We start from the raw sequence: 24,409 nt of genomic DNA on the forward strand, positions 1-24,409 counted from the left end.
ATATATGTTATTAGTACTATATATAGATATCCGGCAAAAATATATATTAAGAGAAAATCGTAATTTAGTTACGAAAAACTTTATTTGCGCAAAATCCTGCCGTATCTAAAAGGTTAAGCAGCAGTCGAGATAAATCGTAGTACTACGACACCCGCCTTTAATGTGTTAATGCGGAAGTAACGGGAAAAGCTTCGAACAGGAATGGAAAAGCGAAGCACGAAACATCGGCGACGTCCGAAGAATTTCGAAACACCGTAAAATTATTTGGAACTTATTCAGCTGCCTTCTTCCGCGTAAACATTCGAGGTCCATTTACGAAACGATGCACAGCACGATGTACAACCGCGTTCAAAAAATGTACGCCGCGTCGCGGGCACACGCTGGAACTCTGATTAATCAGGAGCTTCCTGTAACCGGAGATTATACAATTGATTGGATGTAATTCTGCACTTTGTTAACAAACGTAAAAACACGGAACGCGACGGAACTTATTTATGTTACGGCCGAATATAATTAATGAAATCATAAAGTTGCTCTTTCGCGGTGAATTATTAAATAAATTGGTTATGGTCGTTTCGCGGGTGGGGGGAGGGGCGGAGGGCAGACTTTGCAAAACGTGTACGGTTATGAATTTATATGAAATCAATTTGTAAGACATTACGGGCCGCGTTCGTTTTTGGACCGTCGATGCTTCGGTAACGTTTCGGCCGGTGTAAAATAACGTTTGGACCGTAGAAAATGGATTCCGGTGAAAACCCACTTTTTCAATATGCAGAAGAATGCGAAAGGGGGCTAGCTGCGCAAAACGTAGGAATAGCAATATCCAGTTTCGATGGATCGGGGCGCAGCAACGGATAAAAAAATTATGTTCGAACGGTATGAAACCGTTGACGGTACCAATAACTCTATCGTATTCTAGGAATTCGATAACGATACGATAACATTTGTCGTTGTTTTTCGCGAATTTTCGGACGTCGATCTTGAAGCGACAAAAGTTCGGCGATAATTAAATAAGCGACGTATTGGGTAAATAGGGCGAAAAATTGGAAGGAGAAGTAGTTCGCGGCGAACGGGGGAGAGCCGATGAGAGAGGGGACAGGAATCGTAACAAGGTTAAACAATCGACTCACGAGCAATTGGTGCTCGAATCGCGACGGTGTTACCGTGAAATCGATTCTATGAATTAAAAGCAATTCCATCAGCGATCTGTAAGGCAACGATTTCGCGGGCGAACCGAGTTATTTATGCCGGCGTTGTAGCAAACCCAAATATTTGCAAGCAATCGGTGGCGGTGTGATTACGTATGATTCGACAATATTGTAACTCGGCCGAATATTGGAAAAGCGGCCGAACAATGTCCATTCGTGACACGATCTAACGTGTAATGACGGTCAAACAATCATTACGCCGGTCGCGCGATATATTATACAACAATAACCGTAAATGAACACGGCCGTTGTAACGTTATGCAACTTTCATCGGGAATTAAACTTGTACTAGGTTTTAAATCGTGATTATATGCATTAGTGCGCGGGATACTGTTCGATCTTACGGAACCACGGAATCCGTTGGCCATCGATCGAAAATCATTTCTACGTTTATTCGTTAACCCCTTGCACTATGACTAACTTCACGTTGCTTTGATTAACACTAACTTAATACTATTCTTAATAGAACCAGCTAATTTTTCTCTTTTGTATTGCCTTCATTTAATTCCGTTTTTAGACTTTGATAACAGAAGAATTCAATTTGATTTTGATTTAGAAGAAATGAATAATATTCATATTTGTTAGATCTAGCATTGAATATTTATCACGAGTCAGACCCGTTATTATAGTGCTTATTATTATAGTGCGTTATTGTAGGGGTTAATCATGCCACGTGACGTTATTAATCATTAGACTTTTATACGAATTAAAAATTATTGATGTTAATAGTAAGAAACACAAGTTAAATGAAAATGTATTTCCTTTTTTGATAATTGTGATAAGTTTAAAATAATGTAACAACATCCTCAGATTCTTCTAACGTTATCACAATATTTTACATTTCATTTATCCATTTTCGTCATAAATGCGTAACATCCGCAGTCTATTAATCATCTTCTCGTACGATCATGGAACGTTCATTTTATTTTTCCTTGGAATCGTTATAATTCGCCTGTTTTCCATTCGCCCCAATCATTTACAAGCACGAAAACACCGCCGACGGAATCCACGCCGGTCTCTGAACATTTCTAAAATTTCAATCTTCGATAATTAAATTGACCAAAACGTTTACGCAGATGCGACGCCGACCACCTTTCGAAATTTAATTCGATTGCCAATGTACTTTTAATTATTGTTCCGCGCACTCCGGCTACACCCCCTCCCGTCGCATGCACACGTCCGATGAACAGAATCTACTGTAAATAAAATTACAAATAATCGATCGTTTCACAGAAATGATTCTCCGAGTGAAGAAAAATTTTATTCCAATCCTTCTCTAATTCTATTATCAATAACAATGAAAAATGGCAATTTCTGATCAATTCCACATTTTATACGGTTACATTACTTATACTACCGTCATATTAACACATTAAATGCTAGACAGGTATTGATACCTTTCTAAAAATTTACTTTTATACGATACCTGTCATTGTTCGTCTCTCGTGCACATTGAACTGTGCTAAGTGCCATTTCTCTCAGGTTGGTGTACTTTTAATTTACAATATAATCTTAATTGTTTATTAATTTAATTTCCTATGACCAGAATCCGCTGTAAACGAGGTAACAACCGATCGATCATTTCACAGAAACTATTTTCTAAGAAAGCGAACGTCTTTTGTGTTACCGCAACGACGATTCTAATTTTCGTTTTTTTAATACCGCGATTAAGGTTCATCCCTTTATCCAGTTACAAATTACAGAGGGTTGGTAAAGCGGCCCATACTTCAAACGGTACACACGCGGGGCGTAATGTGCGGAGCGTTCGTCGTGAGAAAACAAAATTACCATAAGCCCATTTCAACCGAAACGAAACTACCATATCCAATTTGTACCCTATTTTCAATCGACCGTTCCGATTCTCCATTTACCGGCACTCTGTGCGAGCGACCATCGATTTTAGTGCTTCATTTATTGTTTCACCGGCTGGTCGCCGCATCGAATAATACCTTCCGCTAATAGACAAATTTTCGATCGCTCCATTTTATTCGGACTATTGTCTTCGAAACGGTATTAAAACGAGAATTTGCAAAAAAAAAATCGCCACCCCAGAGATATTCGTTTTTCGGCATCTTAGAAAAAGCGTATTCTTGTTTGAATGCCACTTTTTTTTCAAACTTCACGATTTATTTTGACTATACGCTGCTAATACGAGAAGCTTATGGAGTTACGAGATTACCTATACTCTCTGATAGTTAAAATCATCCCGGTTTATATAATAGGTACACTATATGAAATCCGACAATAAAAAAATAAAATAAAAAGGAAAACTGCTTCGCGTAATTAGTTATTAACTTATATTAGAAAAAAAATTATACAAAATTTTCCGAAACATAATTTATTGCAAATTGGTAAGATCGAAGATGTCACATTTCATGGACCATTCTATAAAAATTGGAGAGACAATTCAGATTACCAACTAGTAGAATCGTTTACGATAGAATTAAAGTGGAAATGTTATTAAAATGTGTAAAATGCGCCCTGTGTTCAGCGGTCCCGCCGTTCTCCATCGGCGGTTGCGGAACGGCAAGCACGCGCGTCAGATCGACGGGCCTAAACGGAAGCAGAAAATGTCCCTGAGGAGGGATTTGGGGGCGAGAAGACGAGCCGGCGGACGTTCCCGCTCCGGATTTAAAAAGGTAAGGAGAGAGAACTGTCCCGGAGCGGCCCCCCCCCCCCCCCCCTCCCGCGACGGACCTGTCCCCGAGGCCGGTCCTTTTAATTACCCGACGTTAAATTCTTTATCTGGCTGAAACAATGTGGCGGGCCCGTGTTTTCAGACCAAACAAAGCCCATGTTGATACGCGGTAATAGAATAATCTGGCAGCTGATTCCGGGGATATAGCCCGCGGGGATAGAAACCCACACGATTTCTGCACCCGGTCTCTGCGCCTACAACCCAGAACGAAAATCAACGGCCTCCCTCCCCCGGGCCGCCGAGCCCTCGTTCTCCGCTTCGCCATCTCCGTGCACCCTCGTAACCTCATACGCGAAACCAAACCCTCGGCCACGTGTTTACTCACTGCGCGGCCGTGCCTGGACAAATGGTTTCCGGTTCGGCAGGGTGGCGGGAACGCGTTCCCGTATTCTGCGTGACAAACCTCCCTCCCTCCCCCCCGCCGCAGAATTACAAACGCGAGATTTTCTTCCGAACTCGTCCCTTACCTGCGCTCCGTGCCGAACCAGATCTCCGTGAGAGCAGGTGAGGAGGGGAGGATGAACACTTGACACAGTGTTCACCGGAAAACTGATAGGCTCTTTTAACACCGAGATTTATATGGAAGATGCTCGATCGTGTACAATCATTGTTGTGTAAGGTGGTAACAAAGAATTTTTTGGGTATCAAATGGCTGTGGCTTTTGAAGGAGTAGTTTTTAGGGAGCTTTTAACTGTTGATCTTCGATTATTCCAAATTTGCTTTGAATGACCGTGATTTGGTCGTAAACTTTTTTATATTTTCACAATATTAGCATTAATTAACATTTATTTATATTATCTATTTTATTTATTTTATTCGCCGCGAAAGGTATCCAATATTTAAAAAATTATACAATAATACTTCGGTAATAGATAAGAAATCATTGATTGTCATTTATAAATTAAAAATCTTATCGGGGTAAAAAGCTGATTTAATAAGCTACCGGTCGGCAAAGTGTCAATAAGTTAAAAACACTGGATAAATAGTAAATAATTAGTGAGTAGTAATTAGGTAGTGTAATTTATTTATACACCGTGTAGCCTAATTTTTATTATATACACTTGTTATAATTGCTTAATAATTTATATATTCTTTTTTTGAGCCACCACATAAGGCGGTAGGAATGTAATAACCCCTGGGTATTCCTTGTAAGTCCGGGGGAACATTTATTGCAAAATAAATTGGTAATATTGAATAAATAGTGACCAAGTAGCGAATAAATACCGAATAAATACCGAATAAATAGCGTAAATACTTGTAGCGACTTAGGACCACCGAAACTAATTCCAGCATTTATGGTAACATCGACGGGATCGAATTGTAACGGTGAATGCCGTGCGTGCAGCTGATTTGAAAATCATGTAAGAGAATCGAATCGACCTTCTCGTGGGGCGTTCGACGAACTGCGAATAAAAGTATCGGCGGAGAAACGCGCCGGGAAAACTTGTAGCTGGGGGGGTTGTTTGACAGTCGGCGTTGCTTATATCGAGTCCCTCGGAGGGCAATAAAACAGTCGCGTATACCCGGAATGCCGTGTTTCAATTGTTCCGGCATTGTGAGGCCAAGAATCGAGATACGACTGCGCATATTCCGGTATACACACATTTTCTCCGTTCCGGAACGCGATGCAGCGCGCGATACACGTCGATCACGTAACAACCGCTAGTTTATATGTCACATTCATGTAACCGTGCGCAATATTACGGAACCCTGGGAACCGCGTGGATATTTCTACCTTTCGCGGCCGTGACTCTCTCGACTTAAAAATTTCCAGCTTATTTCTCTGCTTACGTAAAAGAGAGGATAGAACGGAACATTGGGCAACGTAAACGATGTGTCGAGTTAGATCGAGGATTCTGCGGTGTTCGCGGCGATGTCAAGTAGCTGAAATTTATGATAATTTTGGAACAGATAATTGCAATTGTATGCAATATTTTATTTGACGTGCTCGAAGTATTAAAACGTCAAAACGAAGACATTTCTTTCGACATGCACTATTTTCATTTTAAGGGATGTTAAATTTTCTTGATAGGAAATTCTTTTTCTTTTTATTAAGCTATGAAATATAATAAAATTAATATTCTTGCATAGTGGATTACACTTATATGCATGTATTTTTATTACAATACGATTGATACGATTGAGATAGGAACACGTGTGTGCGCTTTGAACATTTTCTCAGATCTAAATCTTATCGGCTAAAATCGTTGGTCATATAAATGAGTTGAAGCTAATGCAACAGTATTTGTAAATTCTTTAAACAAATCTATTTTATATCGCTATAAACTCATGGAATCAATTATTCGGTTATCGCATTACAAACGAGCTTGTAAACTTAGAAAACTATAAAGAAGAAGTAAACTCTAAAAGATTAAACAGTACTCGCGCGAGCGACCGCTTGTCGCGCAGAACGTGTTAGGAACAGTAAAAATATCGTCGTCCGACTGCAAAGGGTTGGAGAATGAAGAAAACGTCTATCAGCTGCCATCGCGAGCAGTCGACAAAGGGAGCCATTTTGGCGCGACCATTAGAAAGACGCGCGTGGAACGACGTTTCGCAAGGATGCCGGGACATTTTCGGTGTGTTCGGCGGGACTTCAAAGATCATCGTTTTCTTTTTTGACCGCCCACGTTTCCTGTAACGATCGCCGGTTCCCCTTTGTCTGCCGGGCCGACGAATCCAGATAGAAAGAAAACGGAGGCGGTCGGGTGGCGAGGAGGTGGCGGACGAGCAGGGGTTTGCGAAGCCGCTCTAAAGGACCCGGCTGCTCGCGATCCGTATTTGCAAAAAGGGAGGTCTGTCTTTTTCCTCCGGGTTCGCTTTGCGGGACCGTTACTCGCCTGTTCGCACGTAACGAGATGACGTAGGAGGAAGTCGCGCGTGAAGAAGAGAGCGATGAGCGTTGTTTCGCGTCGCCGTTGTTTTATTCGCCCGTTGTTTCCGCCACCTAATGAGCAGCCCACCCTTCTTCTTTGTCCGGATCTTTTCCCTGCGACGCGAGGCGAACCGTTGGAAAAGGAAAAAGGTGAGGCGCGGCGGCGGAGGGAGAAGAGCATAGAAAAGAAAGAGCGCGAGAAAGAGAGAGAGAGAGAGAGGGGGGGGGGGGGGGGGGGGGGACGGGACGGGAGTACGCAGCAAACAACACGGGCTTCGTATTGAGAGTCATAAACTCTCTTTCAGGACGAAGCAGTTTTATGTAAACCATCGTTATCCCCGAGCATTTCCCTTCACGGTAACCCCGGGTCTCTTCAAATTATCGCGGAGGTGTGTTTACGGGGGGCTTCGTTTCTCGGCGCGCCGCGTTACGGACGAGTAAAGCGTATTGTAACGTCGAAACTGAGATAATTAGTTTTTCACTCTGCCTCAGATTGCGCGCGGCGAGCTCGTTTTGTTTCTCGCTTTGCCCCGCCGCCTCTCGCGCGACGACCGTCGACAATGGAATTCTCGTCGCGTAAGAGGGACCGTTGACGACGGAGCGACAGCTTTGCCACCGATCGCAGTCGCTTCCGCGATCACTCTAAAACTCGTCAGACTTTGCCTGGCCACGCAAACGTGACGGCTACCCTCTGGATTTTCGTCGATAGATTAGAGTAGCGGAAGAGTGACAAATCGCTGTCCCTTCTATTCGCTTCATGGCATAATTAATTTTATATTTATCGAATAAAACATATTACATTGTTGCATTCCTTTATGTCGCATTTATTTCTCGAATAAAAAATTGAATGCGACGTATTCGATAAATAGAAAATTGTATGTATAAAATGTATAAAATTAATTAAAGCAGTGTATTTAAAATAGTAGAAGCGATGACCCTCTGAAGAAAAGAAGGATATTGAAATGAAAATATCTCCTGCCTGTTCTACTTAATCGAGATATTAAACGGTTGTAAGTAAAAAGCGCAGCTTTTATAAAATATATAATTTCATCATGAATATCAAAATATCCTTCTTAACCAGATAGTTGTTTTCAACGAGTATACTCGCCACGAAGGAATACCAACAATTGGCGTTACGACGAGTGTACTTGTCGATGTCAACCAACTGGTTTAAGACGACGGCGAACAGGTTGTATATACGCGGACGAATCTTCGGACCGATGATCGTGTCGGGTAATCACGCTGATCCGCAGAAAAGATCTGCGTATCGACGGATCTAATCCAATCGCGAACCGAAGGAGACTTTAATTAAACTCTTTTTTTCGCGAAACTACCCTGCGGAGAGAAGATCAAACTCGCCTTTTTATCGGCTTCAATCGTCTTTGCGCGGTGTGCGGCCTCTCTCCCGCTCGATACTGATCTCCCTTTATTGAACGAGACAGGCCGGATAATATTAATTAATAGGTTGATTAACTCAACGTAACGAAGGGGCGAGCGCGGTCTGTCCGCTTCCGATGTTTTCATGTAATCAAATGAAGCGACGAGCGAGACGGAGCGAGAGAAGCGGACCGGCGCGGCGCGGCGCGGCTCGCCGGCGGAGGGGCGAGAGAGCGAGAGAGCAGGTAACGCCGGGGGTGAGATTCAGTTTTAGGGTCGACTGAACTCACCTTTGTCGGGGGGGCTGTTGTCGGAGTCTTCATCGTAAAGGATTTCATTTCCATTAGTGCGCCAAAGAAGCTCAGACGAAGAAAACTCGGAACAGGAAATCCGTCCTCCGTTTCACGCCGTGAAATCCGACGATTCAGAAATGTCTTCTCCTCCGTGTGCGGAGCCGTCATACACCCGGTTTTTTAATTAGACTCTCTCTCGTTTCGCTCCTCATTTGTATATTTTACTACGCGATGCTGAACCTGTTGAACGAACCGCGGTCGTAAATATTTAACAAATATTCCGCAATGAAATGCGCACGGTAAAACGGGGATGAAAATTTAGTTCCGGGGATTTTTCCGAAAACCGAATATCGCGAGCGGGCGTGCGTGCTGGCGAACAGTTGGTTAGTTGTTGTTTCGAGATATATAACGCTGTATGCGTGAAACTCTTTATTCCATTTTCACAATAAAGGCTCACATAGCTCTATTCAGGGCTTAAATTTAAAACGTTACTGATATAAAAGATTTACTAAACTTTTAACTTCTGACCTATTTGTTTTCCTGTTTCAATTTCTCAGAGACACACGTGAAAACGTTTACACGTTAACACACTTGATTCTGTTAAATAACAAATCCGGTAACAATTTCCACTACTTTTCAATTGAATAAACAGATATTCGTTTGAACTATTTCGAACAAAATTTTATTCGAATAATAATATTTCAGAGAAAATTCTTCGAATAAAATTTGATTCTTACAATAAATCGAATAAATGATTTAATTCGAATTTCTTTCGAGAAATATTTAGAACAACTTGAATTAAATTTAAGCCGAGTAAATTCTAGGATTAAAATTTTGTCCGAGCAACACTTTAAAATACATTTATCAAAGACAATTTGAAATCAAATTCCTCCGAATAAAATTCGATTCGCTGTTCGTTCTTCGAACAAAACAATCCCGACTCCGACCGTGATCAGTGACAAAACGGAATAGTCGAAAGGGATTAAGCCAGGGCAATGAGTCCGCGCGGTATCGGAGCAGTCAGCGACACCGATTGCGTGACAGGAGTCAAAGCATTCGAAAGCAATGAGTCCTTCATTCGGGACGAGAAAAGGCAGTTAATAGCTGGAGGACAATAGAGTTGGGGTTGGCTGTTTCAAGGATCCTGGGAGTAAGTACCGAGCGAAGGGTGGGGGTCAGGCAGCCAGCCAGGCTAGGCAGTGTGTAGGCAGCGAGGCAGCGAGGCAGCCAGCCAGGCAGCAGGTTTGGTCGCAGGCGTGACTGTGTGAGACCCACGCTGAGATAATTGAGCCGTCAGCTGCATGAGCCTCGAGCGCCATGATAACGCCAGCCACCGCCACCCTCGCCAATGTGTTTTCTGCTCGGAGCGGCAGAGGAACACTTAGAGCTCGCGACGAGCCCCGGGTTCGAATTACCCCAAAACGATCCCTCGACCCACCGGGCTCTTTTCAGGACATCCTCTTCCATCTATCGTTATGATAATTTCAACGATTTTACCGAAGCTGACCTCTTCTAAGTCGGCCCCGTTCGCACGGCTCTCGCAGAACTTCCGGCAAACAGTTTTTTAGCGATATTTCGATTTCGGATTTACACATTTTAATTTCACACCGTTTGACAATTTTCAGCGAAGCTCCGTCACGGTGATTTATACGTTCATTTTTCAAGCGATACGCAAGCTTTTATGGTTTGTTTTACAGAACGAAAAGATTTCGATGCTCCACTTCTCCTCTATAATTATATATCAAATACTCTGAAATAGTCTAAGATTAATAGGTTCTTGAGAATAATTTACAGAGACCGGCAAAAGTGTCCGTACACTTTTTTCTAGATGTCAGAGATTAATATACTAGACAATGTTTAAATTTCTCACTTTTTTGTTTAATTTTATATCTGAGCTTATAATGAAAACTTTCAAAATGTCTTTCGTTGATTTGTACGTGTATTAAAAATCTAAACCAGAACATATCTTCGTCATTCAAAAAATATTCAAGTCAGTTTTTATAAAATATTAGGCCAATCTCGACAAGATTGTTGCGCTTCAACCTTTACTTTGATTTTGTTTAATGTTCTACGTCAATAAACAACTCGGAAAAACACTCTTTATTTGAGATACTAACGTAGTCAATGCCAATCTCAAATCTCCGCTGTGTAATTCTTTACCAGCATTGTTTTTGGAACGAACACGAAGATCGTGTTATTTATTAACTTTATCTACAAGTGAATCACTTTCGTCAAATATTCTAATTTTTCGTTTGTTTTACATGTTCGGTGGACAATGTACTTTTCCGTATTCTGCGCGAATTTTTCTTTCAACTTCTACATAATCTTCACCGAATTTGTAATCATTTTTAACAGTAACCAGGCGTTGTTGCATCGAATACCTCTTCACATTTTTTTTCACCGCAATATCTCTACTTGTCGAATGTCAAACACTGCATGGCGATCTAGAGCAAAAAGGATTTTAACGATGCGAAATTTAAAAGTAAATATACACCCTTTAGGGGAGAGTCGATTTTAGAATCGAAAAATGACGATTACAGAATCGACATGGAAGAGAAAATATGAATGGTAATCGTAACAGGTGGTAGTTGGAAATTTATTCATCGCTGTTTCAATCGGAACCGTTACATCCGGTTTTAAACAGTTATTATCGAAGATTGTCGACTGCCGGGTGACAGGAATAAATAGAGCTTCTATTATCTGGACCGCGTGCGCCGGGATTCTGTCTTATCCAAACAAATTTCGCAAGTAATCGGCTAAATCTGAGAAAACCGATATGCAAAACGATTTACTGTATGAATTCTAAAACCAGCAATTGACATAGGGCAAGCTATAACTCTTGCACTACAATAACAAGTCGGAGTCGTGGTGAAGATTTTATGCAAGCTCAACCAAGTATGATTATTATTAATTTCTTCTACATCGAAGTAAAAATAAATTCTTCTATTATAAAAGTATAGAAACGAAGGAAAATAAAGACAGTACAGGAAACAAAAATTTTCTGGCCTATTAGAAAAATTATTAAGTACGAATATATACTAATCGTCGCAGCATGAAAGGAGCGGTAGTATAAGGGGTTAACACAATACGATCCGGGCTGTTTGTGCGAGAACATTTGCGCGTAGCCGGCATATGTCAAGGTAGTTCCATGACTTTAGAACATTTATATAATTTATAAAATAACAGACTATACTTAACCAATAATTTAAAAATAAAAGACGTGAGGCCGGCGCCGATAGGTTTAATGTTAATCCCTTGCACTATAATGACGGGACGGACTCGTGGTGAAGATTTTATGCAAGCTCGACTAAGTATGATTATTATTAATTTCTTCTACATCCAAGTAAAAATAGATTCTTCTGTTATCAGAGTATAGAAACGAAGGAAAATAAAGGCAGTACAGGAAACAAAAATTTTCTGGCCTGTTAGAAAAGTTATCAAGTACGAATAAATACTAATCGTCGCAGCATGAAAGGGGGGTTGTGCAAGGGATTAAAGGTAAAAAAGTGCTTACGTCGAGATCTCCGGAACAGACACCGATCCTGGCGGAGGCGCCGGTGTCTCGAAGCCGAAAACGAAGGAAACGTCGGAATCGAATTTTCCTTCGCGGCGATAAAGGAATCGCGAGTTCGCAGAGTGGAGCCAGAAGGCGAGCACCGTGAAAAAGAGGATAAAAAACTAAGCAGAGTTACGAGGAGACCGGGCGTAACCTCGACGGAGAAAGAACTTAGGACCAACCTATTTCAACTCGTTATAATCCGTCTAACTCGACGTAGGATTCAGTAATGCGACCCGACGCGTGAAATCCCGACGGGTTTCCTCGTGATGAGAATTCAGCCGGGAACCCTCGTAGGTATGCAACCGGGAATCTGAGCATAGACGGAATACCGGGAAGGCCGGGAAATCTGCATAGGTCCGTACCACGTCCAACAGCTTCGCGGGAATATCTTTGTCGAAGGGGAACCCAGTTTCTCCTGCTCTTGACTCAGGTGAGACCGGTGCGAACGCTGCGCCGAAACACGCAGGAATGTTGGACGAGAACTAGGCGCGTTAAACGTTAGTCGCGCGAATCGGCGATCGAAAATTTTCTGCGAACCTCAAGGTCCATTGTTCAACATATTCGCTACAAGCAACATTGATTTTTATTGTATTTATCGTATTAACTACGTCGTACCCTTCTTTTTTATTAAGATATCAGAAAAGTGTCGTCAAAGGGAAGCTACAGATTCTATCGTGCCGTATGTTACCGTCTTCGATACTTATATTCACAAAGTATATTTGATGTTCGTTCTCAATGGTAGCGAATGCGTAATCAATTATAACTTACTACAATTTCCTATAAGTTAACTCTATGTTATCTTAACAATATATTCGATCAGTAAACAAAACACAGGTTAGCAAATAATAACTCTCTCTTACCCGCTATGAGGAAAATGTGGTTTACGGCATTGTGGTTGTAGCCCACGCATTTATACGAAGTCCGTTGAACATTTCATTGACCATATATTGCGATAATCCCCGCAAATGAATCTAAATAGATTCGAATAAATCTGTTATTTTCATCAAATAAAACGGACCTAATGCTAAAAAATATATCGAATCGTGCGATACAAAATGTTTCTTGCTTTAGTTACGAATTGATCGTTTAAGTGATACGTTCTCCGGATTTTTTGGGAACGGGAACGTTTTTTGTTGCGAGCGCGTTGGAAAAAAAACGCGCGCACTGGTGCGCAGCTCGATTAATAAAATGTTCATTTAAATTAAAAACATCCAATTTTTCTTTCGCCTTGATTAATCCAACGGCTCGCGTTACACGATTTTATAATACAGCAGATTGTTTGATTAAACTTTAATCTTTTTCGGTTTACCGTCGAATATTCGGCGAACAATTGATCTAAAATTAAATCGTCGTTGCTTTAAAACGGCGCTGAAACTTTGATGCTTTGGATATCCCTCGTGTCAATTTGCTATTAATATCACAGATACCGCGGACAAACAATATCTGAAACTTGTTTTATTTCCCCTCGGGTTTCCATTCTTTAAAGATCGGTTTGCAATGTTAATAATTTATTTTTGTAACGTGCTGATGTTTCATCGTGTCACTTTGGCTACGAATTAATCTGTAGAAATAGGGGACACGTGTACAATTTGCATGCTTCAGCACAGAATCGTCTGCCTGTTGGAATTCAATTTTGCTTGTCAGAGTTTATCCATCGCCATTGTCGGATGCAAAAATACGTAACCACATTATACGACTGTGATCACTAAAATTCTAGTCTACTAAATTGATCGCGTCATTTTTCACAGATTTCACGCATCATTTACATATGCATAGATATGTATGTATTTCGATATCCTTACTTCCTTTTGGCTTTTTCCTTTTCCTTCTTCGCTTGTACTTACACGATTGCTATATAAAATCTCCGTATTTTTATTACTTCTTCTGTAGCAATAAAATTTTCTGCCCGTACACATAAATGAATTATTATTATTTTTCCTACAATGTTACGCGATACAACGGGAACAAGCGACGAGAAATTATCACGTTGTTATCCTAAACAACGGCAGAAAGTAAGATAAAATCAAACGACCGATGCTTTCAACGGTTAAAAAAAATTGATTCCTCCATTCGCACATCCGACATTACCGTTTCCCGATGACTCGAGGAATTCCCGGCACCGAAGCAACGTGAATCGAGCCTTCGCGGAGCCTGCGATCGCCGTGCAAACAGAGCTATCGAGGAACCGGATGCGTGTCCTGTCGGAGAGGAACGAGACCTCGGCAACCCTTCGGTATAATCTGGCGGCCTTTATCGCGCCCCGTGAAACGCTCGCGATAACGAGGAAATAAAAATTACCGGCGAGAGCCGCGCGCCCGTTTCACTCGCAGCTGAAATCTCGAAAGAAGAGAGTGAATTATCGTCGGAGCGACGCATGAATTTCCATCATATTTCGCACGGCCAAAAAGACAAGCGTCGTTCAAAGCGCACTATGCGTTATTGCAGACTTTACAGTGAATTCCGCGAACTAAGGGCGAGACAGAGAGGCGCGGCGAGTGAAAGAGAGGAGGAGAGAAATGGGGGAAGGAGAGAGAACCGTGTTCGGGATAAGAGAGACGGGAGAGAAACGGAGAAAGGAAGTGAGCGAGAGAGAAAGAGAGACGGGGCGAAACGGAGAGAGAGAGAGAGAGAGAGAGAGAGAGGGAGGTAGTAATGCGGACCGATTATCCGTCCCTAGACACAGATACCTCCCCCTCGTTTTGTCACCCCCCTTCCCATCGTGGTGTTTCCCCTTGAGGAAGTTTCAACGACCCCCTCTCCGAAACGGTCGGGCTTGGCGTTCAGGGGTGCGACCGGAGCGGGGATCGAGTGAGAAAGGGCGGAAGAGAGAAAGAGAGGAAGAGCGAGAGTGGGAGAGGACGAGGGAGAGGGGAGTTCGAGAGAGGACCCGTTTAGGTAAGCTGCACATTCCAGAGGGATGGAAAAGTAGAGGGGATCCGGTGAAGTCTCGACATCCGACGGGGATGATGGTTTCCGCGGGGGCCACACCCACCACCCCTAGAGACAGCCAATCGCATTCACGGGCCGAAGGGTTGCCAGCGATCCGAGAGCTGTCATCGTGCCAGCTCCGGCTTTGGCTCTGCGTTGCAACGATATAAATCTCGAATTTAAGGTCTTAAAACATCGCTATTCCCTCCGACGTGGCCGCTCCTTCCTTTCCGACCCGCTCAAACGGCCTTTCCGGTTTCCCGTTTTCCATTTTCCGTTTCCGGCGAAAAAGGCTCCACGGAAAGAACCGTCGTGCGTGGCCGGAACAGAGGCTTCCCGGAGTCTTGGGGATCGTTGGACGGCCGCAAAAGATCGCCGTCTCTGTTCCACGATTGTTCTATCCGTCTGTGAGTACCGTATCTTCGACAGCGACGTTTTCCTCCTACGTTCTTGCCCGACGCGAATCGTGTCGAACACAATTAATATTCTTCGATTCGGAACAACTAGACAGATCAACGTTCTCGACACTTCACCCCGTGTGTACCGTGTATTCCATACTGTCTAATTACTAGTCTGCGGTTCTTTATGCTAAATAAAAATAGAAACCCAGTGACAACATCAGTTTTCCTTGAATCCTTTTATAATAGATTGAAGATGATACGTAGACGCTATTTTAAATTGCACCTACCCAATTTTGCCAGAAATGCGTAAACTCCGCAAGTCTAGTTATTATTTACGGCGCAGGTCCTACGCCAATGAAACGTTTCGATTTTTATTTACGAGAACGTCAAACGTCTGCGCGCTTTCATTAACATTCGTTGTCGAGCCGGGTTCATTATTTTTCGAAGGATATAGGAGGGCAAGAGGTGCTTCGATTTGCGCTGCGTTACCAATTTATTTACGAAAAAGAACGAGCTCGCCCGGTTTTATTTGTGTCATTGTTGTACGACGATGTTGAAAACGCTTCACCTCTGTATAATTTGCTCGTAATTTTCATGTTTATCGACGAGCTCCTCGAAGTATTCATAAATGCATCGGCTCTGCCAATAACAAGTACGACTATATACGTCACACCGGTTCGTAGTAAATTGAAGAGAAGTTTTCATCGATAGCACCAACGGAATCAAAGCTTGCCTTTGCATTTCTTCTTTCACGGAGCATCGTGATTTACAAGCGCGAGTATTTCTTGTAATCAACGCCGCCCCGTATGAATATGCTCTCGAACATGTGTTCGTAATATGTCACTGAACAAACCTGTTTGACGTGCATAAAAAATGTAAAACGGGAAGCAACGAAAAGTTCGACCGAACGCGCGAGAATTAATTAGCAAATGAAGGACTGGAGAGATGCGAATGTCTTACTTACAGGATGCGAATTATTTTACAGATGTTACGTATAGTTCTTCCGTGAGACGAAAACATTTCTTACGTATTCATTAGATCAGTCGCGAGTAGACATTGTTCTTAATTAGACTCCGGCGACAGACGTGTATTAACAAATAATAACGACGTTGCTACTCTGTTTTCAACAGAACAAATTTTCAGGTTGATCAATTTTACACGAAGTGATTGTTGATGATAATATTTTACTAAGAATATTAAATACGACTCTCGCATCAATCGATCATTCAATTATACCGATCTAATAAAAGTGACTTCGGTTTCCACAAAGATCCGCTATTTATAGTCATAAGTAGATGGACGTTATGCATTTATGGCAAAATTGTACGGCTGAAATATGAAATTGTGAAGGTATGAAAAATTGAATAATATTATTACATTGTGTGGTGTTATACTGACGATGGTTGGATCGATTTTCACTCAGAGCACTTAAATCGTTCACTCGATTATGCAATTTTCGGCAATTGAATCAAATGAATTGCCGTTACATTAGAAACAACAGAAAGGCTAATGATTCTGCAAGGAATATGTCTAAAAATATGTTTCGAAAAATTACCGAACAAAGCTCAGAAAGCTCAGAATTGTTCGAGGATTGAATATATTTTTATTTAATTGACATCTCGTCGAGCCGCGTTGAAAAATAATTCATAAAGATTCACGGTCTATTCGTGAGATGAAACAGCGTTCCGATCGGGATTAGAAAGCTGCGAACGGTTTCGTAAAAATTCGTGAACCGCGAACGCTTAATCGGCAGGGTTCCCGTTGCGATGTGAAAGGCCCGGTTAGATCTTGCATCGGAAGATAATCAGTAATGTAATCATGACGACACCGACGAAACCACTGTTACTCGATTATCACACGCATAAGGATTCCCATTCGCCGGTTCAAACAAGGATTCCCGATGTTGGCCGCCGCTCGGCTTGCGTATCGCAGATGCATGTCCTCTCTCTTCGGCGCGGCCGACTGTGTTCAGTTAATCAAGTCAGAACCCCAAAATGGCTTCCTGCCTAGTAACACCCTCGGATCCTCTCTCTCTCCCTCTCTCTCTCTCTCTCTCTTTTTTTCGCTGTCACCTCTCGCGAACGCGACGCTATCGGCGCAGAATCTCTCGCATCGTTGATCCCGGTCTCTTTGATTTCCGCGATTACATTCCCGGCTGACAGGTGCACGAGGACACGTGGCCGGCCGCGTATCCGCTGGCGAACACAGCCGCGCAGTTACCTTCATCGTTTCATCTGTCTTTATTATACCGATCGCGCAATCTGGCCGCGCTCAAACGCGCCGAGCGAACAACTTAGCGACCCGACGTTTCCTCGGACAGTCCAGTTCTTCCAATCGATGTCTCTACAATTAGTTTTCCTTTCTCCGTTAACATTCACAATAGTTCATCTTGAAATCCATTCTTTTTGTTTCGAATCAATTTTCGATCGGTCTTTTATTTTAGAAATTTGCTGGTAGTCTAATACAGCGCTTAAATTCTCTTCTAGTTGAAACTGTAACAATTAGATTGCGGATATTTATGCATGAGAACAATCTTTCGATGCGATTGTATGTCACTGTAATTGAACGATAAGTTATTTCTATTGAATAACCATGTCAAGTTGCAAATAGTGCAACATCGTTAAGAAATTCTTCTTATGTCTTCACAATTTCATATTTCAGCTACTGAATTTTGTCATAGAAGCATTCATTCTGCCACGATTATAACGAATCCATGGTCCAGTAAATTCCGAATATAAATTTTCGCACCATATATTCAATTACAGCGCAGATCCGCCGTTTCGTCGGACACATTCGAGACCGGTGACGCAACGATTGCGTCATTTAGCGTTGCCACCCCCCCGGATTCCGATCTAATTAATTCCTGGATTGTACAACAAGGTTCTCAAGCACCTTATATTTCATTGTATAATGAAGAAAATCACCGCTTTCGTCCACAGAAAGATACTAATAACGTGGCGGAAGCTCCTCGAAGCCGGCGAGTCCGAAACGTTTCTCGTTCATTAATAACGCGTGTTAAATCGAGTCAACGATTTCAGATGGTTCAAATCAGCAGAGCACGGAAGACCACGAAATTTTGAGCCGCGTTCGATATCGGCATGTTAACCGCGACCGGCAATAATGGGGACCCGGAAACCGCGGCAGCACGCCACAAAACTGTAAACGTTCGCCCGAAATTCTGTCGTAATCAATAGGGACGAATGTCGCCGGTCGGCGAGAATATTCTAAATTCTAGATCACGGCTATTAGAGAGCGCGGTCGGTGTCGAGTGTCTTTATTAAAACGGCGGAATAAATTCTATTCTTCCCGTGGAATTGAGAAGGTCGACGGCTCACCCCTGACGATGAGGACCGAGATAAAGCGAGTCTCTTTGTGGAAAACAAATTTATATGCAAAAATGTATTCGGCCGATTTGTGCGCGGACGGACAGATATCATCTGACAATCCGCCAACAATACGCGGATTGCATTAGGGCAGAACGTATATATATATATACATACATATATATATGTATATATGATAGGTGCGATGATTCCGGGGATGGGCGATAATAAAAGGGGTCGGCGTACCGACCGCAAGCGAGACCAGATAATTGCGCTGTCAGAGACAGCGGCCGACGCCGCCGCGCCCGTTGCGCATTGATATCGCCTACAATTCTCCAAACTATTATTTCCGCCTGTTGCCGCGATGGCTGATATATTATGCGAGGGCCGCGTTACCGTCGCGATAAATCACATTCAAAGTTTTGATCGTTCGCGCGCTCTGCGTACTGCTAGGTTAAAACAAGCACGCGCCCTCCCCCGTAGTTCCCGTTGTCCGCTTGGATCCCGGCGCAATTAGGGCAAATGTGCCGGTTGCGACAACGTTAAACGAACTTCAACGCGTCTATTCTTAAAGTTTTTGTATCACGTAAAAAATATGCTTCGGTAAACTATTCAGTACCTTTAGTTTCGACACTTAACTTGCAACAGGGTAACAAAATGATAATTCGTACATCTACTTAGTAAATGTAAGAGGAACACATAATTCCACGAGTTCTTTACAAAGAATATGTAGCGTAGGAAGGATGTTTTTTTTTTTATTAATTTTATATATTCACTTTTGTATTGTAATTAGTGAAAGCATTTACAATTAATTCCCTCGCGCAATTAAATTCGTTGATGGCTTAATGTGGAACGAGGAGTAATGTTTAATGTTACATTAGATCATAGAACATTAATAAATTGTGTGCAATTGTCCCTATATTTGCAATAATATTAGACTTAGAAATACTATATGTTTACTAGTTCGAAGTTCTGTCAGCCACTAGGGATTATAATCGACCTCAAATAAGAAAATATAAATAATACAGATGTACTGGCCACAGTCAATATATCTACCCTAGTGGAGTGCTGCTAGTCGGCTGTGCATGAATGGAAAACGTAGAATTTCATTTGATAAAATTTGCTGGAAAATCGGATTTGTGCTGTAACCCGAGCGGAAGTAACAACTTCTCCCAGTAAATACAATATTAACAGTGAATATCTATTTTCGCGGCGGTGACGCGCGCGTGGGTTTTCGAATTTCCGCCGCTCGCCTAGGTCCTCGGCTAATTCGCGATCATTTATTGCATGGCCGCGTAGGGATCGATTATGGCGGTGTCCGCAGTTCGTTGGTTTTACAATGCGATCAATTCTCTCGTTGCACTGCGATATTAAGAAGCGTTATTAACGCGTGCGCAAGCGATTATTTGAAATTTTTACACGCTCCGGTATCATATTGCGCTTCTATTTAAAAAGTGATTCGATACCCGATAAGAAATATCTTTCCAATAAAATATCCGCGAACGCGCGCATCCGCGCGATACATATTATAGACTAGCGAGTGCTCCTGCGTTCCTCTGATAACGCAAATTAACATTTTCGTACACACGCGTGAACACGAAACGAGCGCACGATTAACAAAATGTTCAACGAACGCGAATACGTGAGCTAAATCAATGTATAAATAATGCAACGATATTATTAAATTCTTCGTCCCACGCGTGTATTCCTTTTTTTCCTGCGAATGCGTCAAATCGGCAGCGCTTTTTATTATATAACGTTTAGGCAATATCCAGTTCATAACCAAACACAGATATATGAGACAATATTTGAATACAATTATACGTATGTTTACCGTTGTTGGCACTGTACTATCTCCTACTGTTGTATATCACAGTTTTCCACGGCCAAATCCCTTACAGCAACAAATTTTTAAAAATATAACACAAACAAGTGAAACCAAAAGATTCGTGATGATGATTTATAATAATAAGTTGTTAGGTATAAATGTTCATCCGTTCCCTTAAGTAGTAAACATTCGACTAGACGTAGGTACGCAATGATTACAAAATTCTTTTTCCTTCTGAGAAATTAGTGTGACGAAAAATATTCTAATCATAGTAATTATAAAGAAAATGGTACCGCAGGTGGTTAATATTACACCTTATGAAAAGCTTACAAATAATATATCTCAAAATAACATATAATGTATATACGATGTATACGATATGTATAAAATATACATATATTATTCTGTATATTTCTTTCTCTCAACTGGAAGCCAATCAAGAGATCGCAGTTGGTAGAGAAAGAAACGAAATCCGCATAGTATTCGCCGTGCAAGCTGGAAATCAAAGGACACCGGCACACCGAACTCATCCGTCGCGAATCACTCGTGAGCAAATCCGAGCGCGCCGGTAAATAAAATGCGCATTAGTGGAGGGAGGACAGCGAGATAGCCAGGTGAGTGTGATTAGTTCTTGTAGATAAGTTTCGAGGGCTTTAATAGGCGTTCGTATCATGAGAGCACCATTAACTCTAGATTACAGCGCTGTGGTATTTACACAGCCCAGGGGCGTAACGTAATACGCGCCGAGTCCCTTCTCTCCTCTCTCAACTCTTGTGCTTTTGACCAGGTTCGCTCCGTTATCCGTCTCTCTCTTTCTCTCTCTCTCTCTCTCTCTCTCTCTCTCTCTCTCTCTCTCTCTTCATCCCCTCGCTGCTCCAGCCCTTCGCCGTTCTCCTCGCTCGTTCTGTCCCATTCGCTCCCCCGTGCTCGGTCTTCCTCCGACTGTCGCCCCTGCTGTCCCTCGTGCCATCACCGCATCATCCCTATTTGCTCATCTATCCCCTCGAAATGTATCACTTCGCCTCATTTAATATCGTGGGACGTAGGCGACGACGCCATTGTTCCCCGCTAACGGTGGATCACGGCTAAAATAATACCTGCTAATGGCTCCTGGTTTTAAACTGACAAACACCGCCACCGGCGTAATAATATAATGCGGTATAACTCGGTGACGGTGTTACAGACGTATCCATGACTGCAAGACGCTTGGAAGAAGCTGACGTGCACTACAAAAGTTCGAACGGGTTCTTTGTATATGCAGCGATGTGTATGTATTTCGGAAAATGAAAAACTTTTTCTCTATTCGAAGGAATATACTTTTAAATACAAAATATTCTATCGGTTGTAACAAACTCTCAAGACAATATTTCACATAGTATATTATATGAATAGCACGGAAAATATTTCTGTCATAGTTCAGAATATTTTGTTTACATTTAATTCACTTCGATGAATAACATAATTTTATTTCAGTAAATCATAGCGCATAACTTTGTTTCGCTAATGTGAAAAATAACAGGTATCAAGGTAATTACTTCGCCCGTTTCACTTTTCTATTCTGCTCCTAAGGCCGGCGTGCGCTCGCAATTGGATGAACGACGGAACATTACGCAAATTCGAAATTCTACGGGCGAGTTCGAAGAAACGGAAATTAAATGAAATTTTGTTTCCTTCGCCGTCAGTTTCCGGGAATTCAAAATAAAGCGAAACCGTGTTCTATGGAACTTCTCGTTTTGCAATTTCGCGAGGATTTCTGATTCATGTGTACGTGGAAAAAAAAACCCGGTCTTCTTTTCATCATTCTTTCCACGAATTCCGACCTCGTTAATGCAGGGAATATAACGTAATTACGAAGCATTTAATTGTAAAGTTTTCAAGGTTAGAAATGTTTCTTTTCGAAATACGCCGTTTCATATAAAACTTGACGTTTCCACCAAACATGAACAATTCTTTGGATTATTACTTTTACAGTTCCAGTCATTATTAAAATGTTTCTATGAGTATATAGTGTAATATAAATCGTACGAAGTTTGCATAAATCTAGTCTTGGCATTGCTATAAAACAATATACGTTGTAATTAAAAATATTGTTTCGACGTCGGGAAAATTTACGATGTACTTATGACGCACAGTATAACGAGCATATTGGTAAAAAAATATAAAAAAAGCAAATGACAAATAGAGTGACAAAGAAAATGGCAAAGAAAATGACAAATAAAATGACAAATAAAATGGCAAAGAAAATGGCAAATAAAACGTCAAATAAATTGTCAAATAAAATGGCGTTGCTTATTCGACCTCCTTCCTCCGCTCTATCGTAAAACAGTGTACCGTTCGATAAGTGAAACGCTTCGAGATTTAAGAAGGCAAAGTCTCGGTAAGCGGAACGAAATTCCAATAAGCGTTCGAAATTAGTTGAGCCCGGCGTTCGCCGGCCAATTATTAGGAAAGGAGCCGAGGAACCGGCACGAAATGCATCCGTAGTATTCCAATCGTTTTTCTTTCTTTTTTTTTTTTTCTTGCTAGCGGAGCAACTTCTTGCCGGTAGGAGCTACAGTAGAGCCGGCTTGACTCTTGCGAAATTAAACTTTATGGCCTTTCATTTCGGCCTTTTAAGCGGACCACGGGTAAAACACTGAGCGTGCACGCTCGAAGCACGGACATAGTCGAACGGAGTTTTCATCTGGCACGAGAGAGCCGGTCCGCTTCGCCTGTTATATAAAATCCCGACGCGATCTTCGAAACACGTCCGGGGAACGGTTTTATTATTTCCTTTTCTCGCGCGTATTATACCGTTGTATAATTTTTCACCGGCGAAAAAACGTGGGGATTTCAGATGAACGAGGGGAAAACGCGGTCGGGACAGGGGGGGGGGGGGGGGGGGTTCGCGCGGCGGTGCTCGCGGGGCGCGGTAGAGCGGTTAGGTGAGGCGAGAGGCGAGAGAGGACAGACCGGCGAGAGGAGGAACGGGGGGGGAGGGGGTGTGGACGACGACGAAGTGCGTTGCACGCGGCTATGCACCCGGCGCAGCAGTAATTTGTAGTTTTTACGAGAAATTCTATATTTGCTCGAGCTTTTCATTAACCCGCTCGCGCTAACCGAGCTGCGACACGGTAATAAGGGTTGCATGAGCAAAAGGGGTTCAGAGCAGCCCACTGAACGCAGTTATGAGAGAGCCGGTCTCTCTCTGCCCGGCCGGCGATGAGAGAGAGAGAGAGAGAGAGAGAGAGAGGGGGGCCGCGCGGCGACCAGAAAAAGCCTCGGCAAAGACCGAACGAGTGGGAGAAACTTTCCGCTGTTAATTAATTATTACCGTGACAAATACCGGCGAGAGCAAACCTTACACCGGCCGGAACGAGAAACGGAACACGGCACGAGAGAGAGAGAGAGAGGGGGGGAGGTCTGGTACACACCGTGCATTTATTCAAGATTGTCCCAGTTCCGAGAACCGCGAGGATTTTCGGCAAAAATTGTTCGCGTCCGTCGCGAATCGGCGTGCGCGCGTGGAAATGAGCCTGTAACGAAACACTGAAAACAATTTCGGATCTCGGCGATAGTTTCATGCTTTTATGAGAATTTATCTAAAGAGAGAACGCTGACGCGAATGAGGCAGTACTGTTTCGAACAAGATAACGAAAGAACTAAACGATCTTCTATAGTTCTAGTTTGAGACAGTCGAAAGATTAGCACTTTTACTATGAGAACGCGTACTGTCGATGAGTTTCACCTACGTTTATTTCTTTCATTTTTAATTGTTTTAAAAATACATTTTATTTGTTTCCTCAGCTGTCTGCTTCGTGTGACAGAATAAAGTAATCTTGATGTTAATGTTCCTTTTATATTGTAATATAAATATATCTCATATGTTTCATGTACTTATCTATACAATCTTATTTCGTACTAATAAGTTGCGTTTCTG

This window comes from Augochlora pura, chromosome 2, assembly GCF_028453695.1.
Source record: "Augochlora pura isolate Apur16 chromosome 2, APUR_v2.2.1, whole genome shotgun sequence".
NCBI lineage: Eukaryota > Metazoa > Arthropoda > Insecta > Hymenoptera > Halictidae > Augochlora > Augochlora pura.